This window comes from Malaclemys terrapin, chromosome 8 (genome assembly GCF_027887155.1).
Source record: "Malaclemys terrapin pileata isolate rMalTer1 chromosome 8, rMalTer1.hap1, whole genome shotgun sequence".
Classification (NCBI taxonomy): domain Eukaryota; kingdom Metazoa; phylum Chordata; order Testudines; family Emydidae; genus Malaclemys; species Malaclemys terrapin.
Genome location: NC_071512.1, coordinates 93,394,157 through 93,411,449, shown reverse-complemented (window position 1 = coordinate 93,411,449; position 17,293 = coordinate 93,394,157).

Here is a 17,293-nt window from a genome sequence, read left to right as displayed (position 1 = left end):
CCATCAGAACAAATCAGCGGGTTTTTTGTTCTTGTTTATTTAAAGCAAGAAGATGAACAATAAATGTTTAGTGGTTTTTGCCTACCTTTAGCATGAGTGTGTATGTGTGTGAGCATATGTTAACAACCAGGGCTTTGTGAGTTCTGTGCTTAATACAAATGAGAGTAATACATATACAGTCTTTCCTTCTGCTCACCTTTTAGGCCCTGATCCCGTAAGCTGGTCTGCTCAAGTGAACCTCTATATCCATTTAAATTAAGGGGCATGTGTGCAGGCTAAAGGACTACACATGCAAAGCAGCTTACAAGATCAGGGCCTTGATTAGATCTCAGTGGATAAGGTTATCCAACTTAGTGGGACCTCTGCTGAGCCAGGGTTGCAGGTTTGGGCTCATATCTTAGACAATAAGAGTTGGCAATTTATTGCAATCCCATAGTTTCTGCAGAGTGGTACTGAGTGAATGCCCACAATTGTTTTATTGGTATGTGCTGACTCAGTGGAGCAAGGTTGCATAGATTCTGTTTTTCAGGAAGTTGCGGGGAGGGAAGGAATTGTTGTTGCTGTGCATCAGTCAGTGGCTGTCTTAATTAAATAAGGAAGATGATCTTCATTTTTAAACGTAAATGTCAATTCCACTTAAAGACAATTAAAAAATCACTGCAAAATAATGCAAGGAGAGCAGTATAGGATGCTTGAATTAGCATATTTATTTATTTAATTTTAAACAAAGTGGGAAGTTTCCTCTTTGGTTTGCCCTGTCTCCGCTAACAACTAGGTCGATTAATAAATAAACTGAAGAAGAAGAAGAAGAAAACCCCTCTGTGTAAATCTAAAGAAACTTTTAGAAAGAATCTTATTAAAAAACAGGAGAACTAATTCTCCAAAGTTGTTACCTAATAAACTGGCCAACTTTAATCCTTAAACTGGGACAATTGAGAGTTACTTGCATTTTATGGCGGGCCACTCTGATTTTTTTTTTTTAGGTGCCTCTCTAAAGCTTGCAGTGTGGGCATCTGTACCAAGAGTTGCTGTGCTTTCTACCCCTAAAAATAAATGAAATAATCTGACAGTTGTCTGCTTCAAGATTTACCAGCACCCCTAGGTTCATAGTAGATTAATTTGAAATCGGTGCAAAGGTTTTAAAATCTACACAGTATTGTGATAATCCATGTTTAAACACCATACAGTGGTATCTGGTTACCTTAAATTAGAAAAGGTCTGAACCAAAGGTGTGGATCAGAATTTTGTAACTCTGTAAGAAGCAGAATCCAAATGCTGGATCTGAACATACCTGAATTTACAGGTTTGAAATTCAAACCCTAATTTTGCCGATGTTTCAGGGTGTTGGGATGCAGCTGGCAACAGAGCCAATCATGGGCACTGAACTGAAATATGAACCTGAGTCTAGATTTTGTTTTCAGCCCTATTTCTCCTTCCAATGGGATGGGTAAGAGGACATTAAATTTTACAGCAGCTGTGAAAAGCAGAATGAAGTATTTGCAAAACACAGCAAGCTGATGTCTTGCAAATATATGAAGTTCTTTGGCCTTCATAGCTCAACCAGTGGTTTGTTGTTTTCATGCTAATACAAATTCTTGTATTAATAAGAGCACGGCCTTGGGTTTCTTCATCCGTATGGGAAAAAGTTACTTGTCTGGTGGTAAACAAAGAACAGAAGAATTGATTCACTGTCTTCAATTTTAAAAAGATGGTATGAAGCAATAGTGGAGCAATTTTAATTGTAACTATGTAACACTTGCGATCAGTAAGATCATTTGTGTTCTGTTTTTAGGAATTAGGGTACTAAAGAGTACATAGAGCATTAGAAATGCAAAACATGACCGCATGTTCTCAGGATTTTGTCAGTGCTACATGAAAGAGCGCTTGTGCTGGGATGCTCAACTCTGAGGGTATTCTCTGTTTAGTGTGTATTTACAGAGATGTATGAATATTTGATTAATGAGTCATGGTCTCTGGAGAAATTTAATAACTGTACTGCTGTACAAAGCCAGCTCCTTAACTGTTAACACAGCTGCCAATAGTGTCATTGACACTGAAGCCCTTTCTGCATCTAATATATTCTGTGGAGTAAATTCCTTCATTACAAGGGGATCTGTGGGACACATTATTCAGTTATCTGTTTTGAACTGTTACAAGCTCAATTTACAGATCCTGATTTGTAAAGATTTTTCCAGTGGAAACAAGCAGTGACACATGAGCTGTAAAACAGCAGTTTTATGTGGTTATGTTTTTACAAAAGTTAGTTGGAAGGTCAGATTTACAAAGTGTTGTTTTAAAAATTTCTCTATTCTAATAAGGTCTGGGTACAAAGTATTATTACCTGCAACATTAATACAAAGTTTGTATACTATAAAAGCATCTGCAACATAAGAATGCATTACAAATATGGGCGTTAGTGGGTGTGTGTGTACATATCTGTATTTGTACAATCCAATAAATAAAAATTGAAGTTAGCAATACTTTAAAAAAAATGGAACTAGTGCATCGCAGATTGATTCTAGAAATCCTTACTCACCTGAGCAATGAATTCAGTGAGACAACTCTGGTGAAAAAAGACTCTTTTGATATTATTTTCAGAGTGAGGTGCTAGTTGCATTTTTTTTTTTTTTAAATATATCAGGACAGATTCATTATTACATTTTTGTTCAATACTTTTCCAGAAATAATTCACTCTAATTTTACCATTGTCTCCATTTTTATTTCTAATATCTGTGAAGACATCAGTTCTTACTTACAAAGTTAGGTGGATATTTTAGTGGTGTTACTTCAGTTAAACTACTTTAAATAATAGGGGAAAATGTCAAAAAAAGATAAATTTAGTGCCGAGGCTTTCACTGGAAGCTTTAACTGCAGGTTAGAATTATACATGCTATGCAGAATTTCCTGCAACACTTCTCCTTAGGGCCACAATGCATTACAGCAGACGTATAATGAAGCTGCTATAAAATCTCTGGTAATTAAGGGGGATTTGACAGTAATTGCAACAGTGAATCAACTTAATTATTACCTGCTTCGAAGAGAGCTAACCTGATGTTATAATCTAACCTTTTCTACTTTTAAAATGAGAGATTAAACAAGTATATGTAGCATTTAAGAATTAAATCTGTTGAGATAGAGTTCTATTAATATACTTTATTATATTATATATACTATATTATACAGTATGTACTATATATAAAGATCTCCTCCTGTAGTTGCTGTGTACATATAATAGGAGTAAAAAGCAGCTGAAGGAGAAGAACTATCATCCAATGATTTAGAAACACACAGCGTGTGTTCGTTCATATAATAAGCGGAACCTTAGCCCATGTCTCTGATGCAACCCTCTTCTTGACTGTTAACAGCATAAGACCCATACAAAGATCTTTGTTATAAAATGCTACAACACATGGAAGTCTAGTTCCTTGAAGAGCCTTGTAAAGGAGACATGGTGAAGGTACTGTATTTGTGGACTGAATTTTAAGCAAACTATGCTGAAATATATTTCAGATGCACTGTAAAACCACAAAAGCAAGGGGATGCTGGCTCGAGGATGTCACAGCACTATTGTTTACACTCCAGTTGTGGCATTCACAATGCTGTGAGATTCTATGTAGCTTTTACAAATGTGTAAAAGTGTACACAGAATAGTTAACTTTCCTTTGGTCAAAATTGGTCAGATCCTTTTGGTTCACTCCCTCTAGGGCACCTGGCATTGGCCACTGTCGGCAGATAGGATACTGGGCTGGATGGACCTTTGGTCTGACTCAGTATGGCCGTTCTTATGTAATGTGTAACCTGGTCGTGTACTGGGAGGAAGACTGTTGACATAGGAACATATTTTAACTTCCTCTTCAATATTTTATCCAATTCTAGTATAATGACATTGTTGGCAAATAACAAACAACAAAGCAATGTGGTTTAGAGCTCTTTGGGCTGTGGAGCAGACAGGTTCCAGCCTCAAGGAGCTTCCAATCTTCTTACCTTCATAAGCTCTTCACATAAACATCAAGGGAGAAGTAGATCCTATAATGACACTATGAACTCACTGATGTGCATTAATAGAAAGGATGAGTTAGTGACGAAACATCAGGGGCTTGATCCAACTCCTTTTAATATCAATGGACTCTGAGACAAGTTGGGTTGGATCCCAGGTTTGCATATCTTGAAGCATACATTAACTCTCTGGAGGACAAGTTCAAATCCTGGCTGGTCAACCCAGCTTTCCATCCTTCAGAAGTAGAAATATTGAGTTACATGTGGTTAACCAAGCGTGGGTCTTTTGGAATAGACAATCAAAAAATCTTTCTTCATAGATTTTAGACAATCTTCATAGATTTTAAAGATCCCATAGCATCTCACATAAGACTAACGGGTTGCCTAGAGGATATTAACCAAAATTTTCCTCCCTGCCTCTCTTGCAGGGTGCTGCTCTAGCTGATTTCTATCCTTCCCCATAGGGGTAAGAGCATTTAATCAGTGCTCTATGTACATCTAGTATCTGAAGCATCTTGGAGGATGAGAGGCCCAATATGAAATCAAATAGTATTCTCCAAAAGCAACAGAGAATTGGGCACAATTATGATGAGGATGATGAATGTTTTCCATAGCACTATCCACACCAGGATCACCAGCCACAAACTAACAAATTTAGCCTGACAACACCCCAGTGAAGTAGGGATTTTACAGATGAAGAAACTGAGGTACAGAGCTGTTCTGACTTAAAAAACGTGTTCTTGGAATCATACAACTACTCTGTTATTGTTTATATCTGCTTGTTAGGTTGTGGAAAGATCGTCAAAGAGATTGTTTTGTTTTGTTTTTTTCTGGTGCCATAAAATCCTGCCACTTACGATGTTAGTTTTTCCACTGTAGCCTTCAGTTTTCAGTAATTTGATAGCTTAACCATTTCAAATGACCAGCTGCTGAAAACGTTCTCAACCCATGTAGCAGTTCCATGGTTTGTGTGAAAACACCAGTTTTTCATGCACATAAAAGGAACTTAAATTAACTGCATGGCACTAAAAGGGCAAGTCTGTGATATTGCCATTCTAAAACAACCATCTCTGGGACTTGTGGTATTAGCAGAACGCAGTAGTTAAATCTGTATCCTTCAAATAAGACTTAAAACACGTACAATAGAAATAACTGCAACAGCTTGTTTCAGTTTTGTTGTTTGAAAATTCTAGTGCTGTTGCTGCCCGATGACTGGCAATTAAAAAAAAAAAAAAAAACAACTCTGCTAGGCTCTGCCTTCTGTTTAATAATGAAATAACATCTTAACTGTAGCTTTGGAACTCTGTCTAGTCCCCATAGCTACAAAATAGCGAGGGCCTGCAGGCTACAGGATAAGTTGAGCATAGCCCAAGCTCTAAAAGCTACCTTCAGTAGAGAGAACTGAGCCACAGTCCCTATGCTATTCATATCTGGTACTGAGGCTTCCCCCTTATGCGATCGGGCAGCTCCCAGTCTGGAGAATCCCTTTACCATGCTTGTAAATCAAGAAAGAGTAAGGGAACCTGTTCAAGCACAGCCCCCAAGAACGACTATGCCGTGGCATAATATACTCAAATAAAGCACCTTCTGTTCTACTGCCTATCAAAGTGGCCTTGTTTATTTTACTTGTATAAAATCTTTGTGCCCCCCACCAAGTGATAGGGGGCACGTCACGATATTAAAAAGAAGTGCCTGGGTGGCTCAGTGGTGCTGGTACTACTTATTAACTGCCATCACCTGCCCCAGATAGCAGCGAAATGCCTGACTAAACAATTGGGCCTTTCACCCTGCCCTGAAAGGCAGCAATCCCCAGGCTCTGGGAGCTCATCAGAGGAAGTGAATTCCAAAAGCAAGGACCCCCTGCTGAAAACACTCTGCTGAAGAGACCCAGAAAGGTTTATCCCAGAAACTGACCCTACATGTGCTTAGGGTGACCAGATGTCCTGATTTTATAGGGACAGTCCCGATTTTGGGGTCTTTTTCTTATATAGGCTCCTATTACCCCCCCATCCCGATTTTTCACACTTGCTGTCTGGTCATCCTACTGTGCCCCAGTTTTTAACAATATGCAGAAAGGGGTGATCTCTTAGATTACAAGGAACCAAACTGCCCAAGAGACTGGGGAGAAATCTCAGTGACCACAGCCCCTCCAAAGTGAAGTCATAAGATAGGTAGAGACCTGCATCTTCAGCTGTCATAACTCCTATAAGATTCACTCTAGTCTGTAACTTGGTAGCACGCAATGGAAACTTTAGAACATTTCCTAGAATTCGCTTGTGCATATAGGTTGACCAGATGTCCCTATAAAATCAGGACAGTCCCGATTTTTGGGTCTTTTTCTTATATAGGTTCCTATTACCCACCCTCACCCCCTGTCCTGATTTTTCACACTTCCTGTCTGGTCACCCTATGTGCATAGCAAAAGCTAAATATGTGCTTAGATGCTTTTGGTCTCTCTAGTGGCATAAGTGATTTCCTACTCATATATTCATGGGGGGGGGAGTGGCAGACTTTTTAAATAACAAATTTTCACTGGTGCCTTTTGCTATTTTAACCGTGCATTTTAACATAAATGAGAGATTAACATAGGAAAAAGTACATCAGGTGCATGCTCAGTAACTATTTTTTCATAACACTTTAATGGATTCAGGGTTGAGCGCTACTAAAATCTGGATTTATTAGAAACGTTCCGTGCATGTCAATGGAGTTTTTCTCATGAATCTGGATATTTTACATTATTTCAATAGAACTGACCATCTGATTCATTAGAAATGCTCCAATATAACCAATGGACCATTTCTAATGATTCTGGTTGGACAGCAAATCCAAGGGTCAGCTGTACTGAAAACAATGGTAATAACCCCTAGGTTTATTATAAAAATGCTTGTGTTTCAATGGAGCATTTCTAATCAATCGGATAAATAGGAATCCTGCACCCAAAAAAAAAAAAAAAAATCCCCTCTATTGGTGAAACAGATCCATGGATTTGTTGTTACTGCCATTCTTTAAAAAATACAGTAGACTTTTTTGGGTGGGTGCAGTAGGACTTTTTTGTACTTTCTAGTGAAATTCCCTCTCTGTTGTACTCACTTCTCTGTGAGGTAGAGGAGTATTCTTAGAAGAAGAAACCAAAGCACAGAGAAGTTCTGTGAGTTGCTCAGAGCTGGGATTAGAACTTGTGAGTTCTTGACTTTTTAATCATGTAGATGGTTGGAGCACACCTCTCTCTGCCCTCTTCCCTAGATGCTGCGATGGGAGCACCATTGCTGGTCATCCCTGCAGCAAGTTCATCCCAGTCTAGCCTGCAGCTATGGCGCTAGATCAGACCCTTAGGAACCTGCACGTCCTTCATCTTTCCCCGCAATTGGCCTAGCCCTACTGAAAAACTCTATTGAAATGCATGGACTGTCCATCATGTCCAATCAATGGGAAGATGCAAGGGGCAGTCTTAGGCACTACTCTTCACTGGGACAACCAATAGACTTGTTCCCCTGAACTGTGGCCCCCCCCTTTGTAATGGGACTTGGGGTGATAATTGCAACTGTCTGGGCTGGAGAGGGGGAGACCCCAACTTCCTTTTTTGGGGTCTCCCCATGACCTTCTTCCCTGGACAATCATTCCCCTGTATTCAGGAGGGTCCATTTCTAGGGAAAGAGCACTCACACCCCCGCTAACCTAGCAGAGGGCGCATGTGTGTGTGGACACTGCTGATGCCATCCCAGAAGAGCCATGATGGGGTATTGGAGTGAAAGAACACACACCTCCTTCTCCTCCCCCACCTTCCCAAACAGCATCCTTTCCTGGGAAGCTCTGATATTATGATGTGACTCCAGGAGCAGGGACCCTAGTCATGGGCCTAGAAAGCCTATGTAGTAATCCAGCCATAGAGGTAAAATTGTATGTGTTTTGGGATGGGGCTTCTGCAAAATGCTGCTAGGTAGGTTGAGCCTACTAGGATTTGTGAATGAAAGGAAAAAAACAGTGAGACAATTGTAATTATTTCAGGTTTGTTTATCAAATAATTTTTAGTTGAACTGATCCTATACAGAAACACATGTTTTACTAAGATTCCACTGAGGTAAAAAAAGCACTGGTAATGAATCCAGATTCCTTGTCCTCTTTGTGTGAATTACAAACCAGTCTAGTCCCAGACTGAGCAATATTCTAGCTCTCCTTGTCACACTCTAGGAAATTCACTGAGCAACTCATCTGGGGGAAAAAAAAAAAAAAAAAAAAAAAGCTGTGGTAGTGACAAATCTGCAAAAATGGAAACTCCTCTTTAAAAAAGATTAGCGTAACTTCTCTCTGTTTAGGAAGATAGATGATTTTACCTGGCTGTGAACGTTGAGAAATCCAGTCTAGAGCCAAAAGAAAAAGATTCTGCCCCGAAGTTGCTAAAATTTTGTGCCTCTGCCTAATGCTTGAATATATGATCCATGTATTCCCTGAATGTGGGAAAACATTGGCCCTGCCTATGATGGTTACTGAGAGTCCAGCATAAAGACTGAGTATGAATGAGACCACCCTTGATTTCCTTGTTTCTTGGCACTTTTGCATCCAGTTCAGTTGTCCTCTAAGTGATAAGGCCTTTACTGAAGAATGTAGATCCTGGTGGGAATATACTTGGTCAGGGGGATTATAGCAAAGATAGCAATGTGATTTCAAGTCTTTTCCTGCCCTAGAGGCATTCACAAAATCACCAACAGGCAACCTCCCCCTACCCACTCAAATGAGATACAGCAGTTTATCATGTCAAACCTCACTGCTGAGCGCAGTGCCTAGGGCCTCTGGCTGTCAGAGGCAGGATTTCATCTTGGGGTCCCTAAGGCCAAATAGAAATGTTCATTTATGTTTCTTATTGCCTGGCCAAACCTGTGTGTGCTTTAAAAAGTTTAAAAAGCTGACCCATGTATTAATGGGGCTCAGAAAAATACCCAACAAGTGAAAATGTTGAATACATTTTTTTAAACAAAAATGCATTTTACTCTCTCCTTACTTCTTTTGCATTAGTTGCCTATATGATATGGTTCCTTCTGTGGTACTAGTTCTTGAAATAAATCTCTCTTATTGAAACCTTGGAAGCAATCCAATTTGAGATAAATATTAAAATATTGTTGGACAATCTGGTTCATAGACAGAACTACATAGAGGTGTGTGTGTCTATAATGAAGTATGTGTGTGTATAAATATATATTTTATACACTATCTGTATACAAATTTTGTGGATGTACATATATATATTCAAGTTATATCATTTAAGTATTTGTATGTGTATATAATACACACACACATATATATGTGTGTGTGTGTGTGTGTGTTCAAAATGTGTGCATAGATGCACATACCCTTGAGTTGTATATGTGTTTATATATTTATAGACTTGGAAGGATTAGATTTTTATTTGGTAAATGTTGGAAAACATCAATTTCACCGTACACCCACAAACCAACAGAAAAAATTTCATATCAATATAATAATAGTAATTTACAGATAGGCAAAGTAAGAAAAATGCTGCTTGACAACTTATTAGAGTTTGATTTAAGGATATTAACTTTGTGGACATCACATGTCAAAATATACAATTTGTGTTATACAGCTTTAACTTTTTGAATTTCAGCATCTAATGTTATGAAATAATTGTCACCTCCCCATTGTGTGACACCTCCCCATAATTCCCCGCAACTTTGAAAATTTAGATTGATTAAAAATAGGGAAAAAAAGCTTAAAACCCATAATTCTGTGCAACTGTGAAAATTTAAATAGATAAAAATAGAAAAAACACTTACAAATAAATGTTGATATTATCTGTCAAAATTATAAAAACATAAAAATTAAATTCTGCCAAGCCTATATATTTGTGTGTATCTATATTATTATATACATTATATCTCTATGTACAAAGTGTGTATATACGCATATATATTTGAGTTATATTTGTGTGTGTGTCATATAGAGTATGTCTGTAAAATATTTACTATAGTGTGTGTGCATATGTGTATTCATGGTGTATGTACATTTGTGTAAGGTTTTTGTGCAACCATAATTTAATCCTCTGTTCAAAATTTATTTCAGCTCACAACATGAGCTCTTTGAAACAATGTTAATTGTTTCAGAACCAAAATCATTGATGATAACTCTTTTAGGAATTGTCATGTTGTCTATAAATATTTAGCAACTGGATTGCATTTGCCAGTGTAACCCTGTATTACAGATGAAAAGGTAGCATCTGCTGAAATTAAAAGTGGCCACATTTTCACTGTAGCTTAATTAAATGCCAAAATTTATCTACATTAACAACAAAGTGGTGAAATTTATTGATCAATTCACATGATATAAGTTGACAAATGGCCTGAGCAATTTCCATAATTTTCTACACGTGTTAAAATTTGTAATGAAAAAAGAATACTATATTAACATTAAATGTAAAATGAAAGGGATATTTTGTAATGGGAGCTAACGCCTGGGGCAGTGTACTTTGTTTTCCATGCCTTGTCCAGGCATAGGCTGCTTGAGCTGTGTACAGATGGGTCTCTGACAGTCCTACAGCTGTTCTCCTAATTGTCCATTAAGTGTTCTATTGATTCTCTGATTCAAAGTACATGTCTTTCAGCTCAAGCTATCCTGTGAAGTGGCAGGCACATTCCTTGTAGAATGACAGAGCTGCTTGAAACCTAAAAATGTGGGCTGCCAGTTTCAATTGAGGATCCTGCTTTCAAAGGAAAAGGCTTGGTTAAAAGAGCTTTGTAATAGCTGGTTAGGTTTTAGTTTCTAAACTTTTAGCATCAATCAGTTAAAGCAGCAGCAACATGAAGAGTTTTAATTCCTTGTTAAACATGTACAGATTGCACCTGGCTGATAAAGGGCTGTGAGTATATCAATGCTTGCTAACAAGTGATTAGGCTTGTTTAGCTGTATGCAGATTTTTTTTTCCAGACCCCCTGACATGCGCAAAGATGTTCTCTTCTCATTTGACTTGCAAGTTCACTTTTTGCATTTTTTTTAAAGCGAGATCATCAGCAATTCCAGATTATGCCAGTCAGAACCCTGTTTAAAATCATCTTCCTTTAATCTGAAAAGTGAAAGATAAGATGCATATCTGTTCCAAGGACCATAAATCTTCAAAGAAACAAATAGCCATAGATAAAACTGTAAAAGTTATTTAGTTCTCCACTGAAAGAGGTTTATTAATCTAAAATTTCCAGTCCATTGTGTCATGATTTGGTTATCACACTGTATCTCATTTCTTGCAATTGTATGAGCCTTGTATCTCAAGCAAAGAGATGATAGCCCCATAGCTTAAACTTTATCAATTGAATTCAGATATATCTCCATCTCTAAGCAGATAAATAAATAAATAAATTGCAACATAAAAAATACCTTCCTAAACACAGAGATTTGGATTGTGCAATGTACAGATTTTTATCTAGAATTTTTTTTACCCATATTTGTATATATTGATTTGGTAATTAAATAAGTTTAAATTTCCACTTACTTTTTAAAAAAAACCAGAAATTTAAATTATAATTCTCCATATAGAATAAGCAAACAACAAGGAAATGTTTATGAACTCCATTATAACTTACTACTTAGAAACCATCTGTTAGTTGTGCAAAAAGTGAGCTTTTTCTCTATAACTGAAATTACAAAACGGCCCTGTATATTTTTCTAAATATATATATAATTTAAATGAGACATGAAACTGTTTCACATAAAACTTATAATAAGGAAAGTTGTTTCTGTTCAAGAAGATTTTTATCCTTTATAGTTAAAGAAAAACCACTCTCCAGTGAATGTTTAAGATATGCTTATTCTTTAATCATCCCCCTTATATTATTCCCCATTTTAGTTTTGCATTGTACCTAGCAAAATTCACAATCATGGAAGATAACACATTACTTCGACCCATCAATCAAATTATTCAGAGCCTTTTAATTTAAACCAGAATCTTGCTCCTTGAATTATATTACATAGTTATTTTTTTTCTTACCTTGGCCCAGTTGTCTTTGGGATGTCAAATTTACAAGCAACAATGTGTGGTTCTAAGAAGCAAATGAACTAGCCAAAAATGCAAATGAAATTTCTGCCTATGATTCACAGGCGAAAAAAGATGCATTTGAGATTTTATAACCAGAGTCTCTCCCTATCCCATAAAAAGGAATATGTGTCAAATTAAAGAAGTCATCTAGGAGGTTGTAGAATATGTAGTAAGGCACATATTCTCAATTTAGGGATGTAAATTTCTACCTCCATGCATGGGGCTGATACACCAAATTCCCTGTGCATCAAGAGGACAATAAACTACTTCGTTGTTTTCACCGTCAAACAGATTGAATAAAAAAAGTCTCCTTAATGTAATAATAAACTATATATTGATACCTGCAAAACATTTTGTGAATCTACTTAGATTCCAGCACTTTCAATTACGCTGTTAGCCAGTTTTTTAAAAAGATTTTTAGAAGCTTTCAACTGTAGACTTTTGTCTTGTTGAATGAACTTCAGCTACACTAAATTTTAAGTAAATTTGTGATGACTGAGCAATATACATTGGCTGAGCTAGAATCCAATAACCCACAGGACAAATTAATTTTCAACAAAAAGGGCAGAAACCTCAAGTGCCATGAGTATATGGAATCTCAGTCTATCTCTCTGGAGCCATTTTTGCAAATCACTACAGCTATTCATAATCTAAATCAGTCTCCTTTAGCAGCAGAAAGATCTTTTTTCATGACAAAACAGAAGATGACATTCATTAGTGCCTAACTTGCATAAGCTACCTTAAATTTATTGGTGCTCTTAGACTTATCGGGATAAGAATTCCTTTGTCTACAGCTATTGGAAAATTCCGGATGTACTACTTAAAAATATAAATTGTCACTTTTGTCAGAACTTTTGGCAGTTTACTTTATTTTAGAAGTAAAACTGGTGGTTAAGGTTTTAAGACTTCCAATGGGCGTTGTTTCAATCATGGTTAATATGCACCCAGGATAGCAATACCAGTGTAAGCGAGCGGCTGTACAAAAATCCACACTTCTTAGAGAATTGCTGCTGCTTAGAGCGAGAGGTGTAAACTCTGCACTATATGGTGTATAAATACAATTTAGGGCATTACAAATGAACCCTAAAATTTATGGATGGATTCATGGCCGAGGGCCAAATCCTCAGATGGTGTAGATCATTGTATCCCCACTGACTTGTAGTGGTATTATCCAGAGAAATGGTGTATCACAGTGCTTCTCTTTTGGACCGCTCCCTATGGTGGAGATCTTCTAGTGCACTCCTATTCCCTTTCCAATATCCCACATCCTGCAAAAGCTATAGAGCTTGGTTGTGTGAAAATGTATTATTAGGACAGTGTTAAGGAGTCAAAGTGTAAATAAATGTGCTTCAGGTGCCTGGTGGTTTCTGTCCTCCCAGTTTATACTCTTCATTCCCTCTCCTGGGTGTAGGACTCTACATTTATTAGTATTGAATCTCCTCTTGTTCCATGCAGTCCCCGCTCTTCTCAACTTTCCAAATCTCTTTGCAGTCTGTGTCTGTCCTCTCGGATATTTGCAATGCCTCCAGTTTTGGTGCCATCCACAAATTTGAGCACTGGTAGGTTGGGCTACAACTAGCAGAAAGTATATCTGTTTAAAGAAGGACAGGAACTTCCCCATTGTATCACAAGTCCAAGGGTTTGCAGACCAGTAGATGTCCATGGACCACAACTTGAGAACAACTTCTCTATCAGAGCCTTTCAGAATGAAAAATATATTGAGATCTGTTGGGATGCATATTTCTGATGTAGAGTCAGGGGAGCAATTTCTGCCTGCAGTTTGGCTTATCCACCTCCCATTGCCAATGGCAGCTGCCTGTGCATATTGGAGTGTGTGCAACATTGGACAATGATGTTTGTTGTCTTAGTGATATTTAAAAGCTGACAATGTGACTGATGCATAAAAGACATGAAATACATCCACCAGTGGATTCGGGGACTAAAACCACTTTAATGGATATGGGAGAATTATCCTTAAAGACTAGTTCATAAAACATGGACAGCAAGGGCAGAATACTTAGATTAAGTGCATTAGGGCAGGGACCATTTTATTGTTATGAATACAATGGGTCCATGGCACCTAGGTACTACCACCATGCAAATAAATAATAATAATAATAATATATTTCCTGCTTATACACTGTTAGTTTTAGGACATGCTCTTTAGTATTGTCTTTCTTGTGAACCATACCCTCTTTAAATGTTCTGTTAGTACCTAGAGGCAAGAGTAAATTCTTTAGGCCATCTTCAGAAAATCATGATAACTTGTCCATCAGGATTCAGTGGTAGCCGTGTTAGTCTTTGTCCATCAGGGATCATCTTTGCATCTTCCTAAAGACTAGAAAGGAGGCTCAAATTTTAAAGAGAGGGAATTTGAACACTCAACAAATTTACCGAAGGATGCAGCGGATTGAGGACTTGAAGTCTTTAAATCAATATGACAGATTTCAGAGTAGCAGCCGTGTTAGTCTGTATCTGCAAAAAGAACAGGAGTACTTGTGGCACCTTAGAGACTAACAAATTTATTAGAGCATAAGCTTTCGTGGGCTACAGCCCACTTCTTCGGATGCATATAGAATGGACTATTCTATATGCATCCGAAGAAGTGGGCTGTAGCCCACGAAAGCTTATGCTCTAATAAATTTGTTAGTCTCTAAGGTGCCACAAGTACTCCTGTTCTTTTAAAATCAAGACTCTCTGTCTTTTTAAAAGATATGCTATAGCTGAAACTGAAGTAGGGTGACCAGATAGCAAGTGTGAAAAATTGGGATGAGGGTGGGGGGTAATAGGAGCCCATATAAAAAAAAGCCCCAAATATCTGGACTGTCCCTATAAAATCGGGACATCTGGTCACCTAAACTGAAGTTATGGGCTTGATGCAGAAATTATTGGGCGAGGTTCTTTGGTCGGTATTATGCATGAGTATAGACCAAATGATCGGGCTGTAAAATCTTTTAATCTATTCTATCTTCATGCCCCACCATATGCTTCTCTATCTCTAGGCTTTAGCCAAAGTGGACATGGATATTTATATCAAAATTCTAAAAATAAATTAGTGAACTGGCTTGTGTCTGGGGGCACCGCTCCTCTCTTCTGGATGGAACTGGCACTGCTTGTAGGCCTAGACCAGGGCTGGGCAAACTTTTTGGCATGAGGGTCACATCTGGGAATAGAAATTGTATGGCGGACCATGAATGCTCACAAAATTGGAGTGGGAGTGTGGGAGGGGGTGAGGACTTTGGTTGGGGGTGTGGGCTCTGGGGTGGGGCCAGAAATTAGGAGTTCAGGGTATGGGAGGTGGCTCCGGGTTGGGGCGGAGGAGTGGGAGGTGGGGGGGGGGTGAGGGCTCTGGCTGGAGGTGCGGGCTCTGGGGTGGGGCTGGGGATGAGGAGTTTGGAGAGGGCTCTGGGCTGGGACCGAGGGATTCGGAGGGCAGGAGGGAAATCAGGGCTGGGGCAGGGGGTTGGGGTGTGGAAAGGAGTGCAGGCTCCAGCTAGGAGTGTGGGCTCTGGGGTGGGGCTGGGGATGAGGAGTTTGGAGGGGGCTCTGGGCTGGGACCGAGGGGTTCGGAGGGGAGGAGGGGGATCAGTGTTGGGGCAGGGGGTTGGGGTGTGGGGAGGGGCTCAGGGGTGCAGGCTTACATCAAGCAGCTCCCGGAAGCAGCAGCCGTGTCCCCCCTCTGGCTCCTACACAGAACCGCGGTCAGGCAGCTCTGCGCGCTGCCCCGTCCGCAGGTGCTGCCCTGTCCGCAGGTGCTGCCCCTACAGCTCCCACTGGCTGCTGTTCCCGGCTAGTGGGAGCTGCAGGGGCGGTGCTTGGGGTGGGGGCAGCATGCAGAGCGGAGCCCCCTGGCTGCCTCTACCTGTAGGAGCCGGAGCGGGGCCATGCTGCTGCTTCCGGGAGCCATGTGGAGCCGCCCCCAACCTTGCTCTGGGCTGGAGCGGGGCAAGCCTCAGACCCCGCCCCCCAGCAGGAGCTTGAAGGCCAGATTTAAATGGCTGGTGGGCCGGATACGGCCCGTGAGCCGTAGTTTGCTCACCCCTGACTTGGACGGCTAACAGATGATAGCAGTTCTTCTTTAGCCGCAGTGGTAGGAGCCTGGTTTTGGAGTCTGAATATATGGATTCTGTAACTACTGCCACCATGAAGTGTTGAGTAGCCATTGTGCGATAGCTACCGAGTCCTTGGAGGCCACAGATTTGTTATTCTGGGTTTTATTTCTAGTTATCAGATGAATTCTTCTGAAAATGTCCTGGCAAGGGAGCTACAGGAATTGCTTCCCATCCTAGTACAACAAATATAACTTTCCTCTAGGAAATAGTTCTCCTGGAGTTCAAATGACTGCTCTGACTCCTGTTTCTACTATGGAACTGTGATACCTTGGCTGGCTGGGCCTGGGAGCATCACACAGTTACATCTTTTTAGTTCTGGGAGGGGAGGCGCAGCACCTACTGTGTAATCTAGAAGAGTCCTTTTCCTCTCTCGTCTCCTCCCCCCGCCCCCCCCCCCCGCCCAAAAGAGGACTGTTCTAGTGGAACAAATTTGAAAAAGGCTTCTCCTTTTTCATCCTTTATTGAAATCATAACCCTTTGTTTCTGACCTACTGGTTTGTTACCAGGGAAATTCATAGGGCTATTGCAGATTCATCATTTTGACTCCTCTGTTCTCTCTATATATCTAAGTAAATGGGTCTAAAATTTAATTACAACATATCAGTGACATGAGAACTCACTTTCTGATCTCAAATCCACATGATTTATAAAAGCAGGGTAAGAATGAAACATCCTCATCTTGGTACAGATTTTCAAAGTTACAATAGGTGCACGTTCCTGCACATCTATGTTTGCATGCAAATACCATGGCTGCAGATCAGACCTTTTCCCCCGCAGACATGGTTGGGTTTTCACACTTACCTGATCTTGTCTATACCCAAAAACCTAATGTGCCCATGTATGCTAGGTATTTGTTTCCCTAAATTAGACATGCAATTGTATGTGAATGCCTAACTTTGAAAATCTGGCTTTTTATGGACTTTCCTGGCCTCCCTGGCATGCAGCCATATTGATGTGAATCCACTTTTTGGATCCATCCATCACAGCATATCCAAGACCTATATGTGTATTTTACTATGCCCTGATGCCCATTTTTTTAATACTAGAATACAATATGAGTTAAATAACTCCAACATGATGGACTAATCAGCATTGTCCTTGCCGTGTTCCACAAAGGTATGGGAGGCACTTCACTTTCTATCAAGCGTTT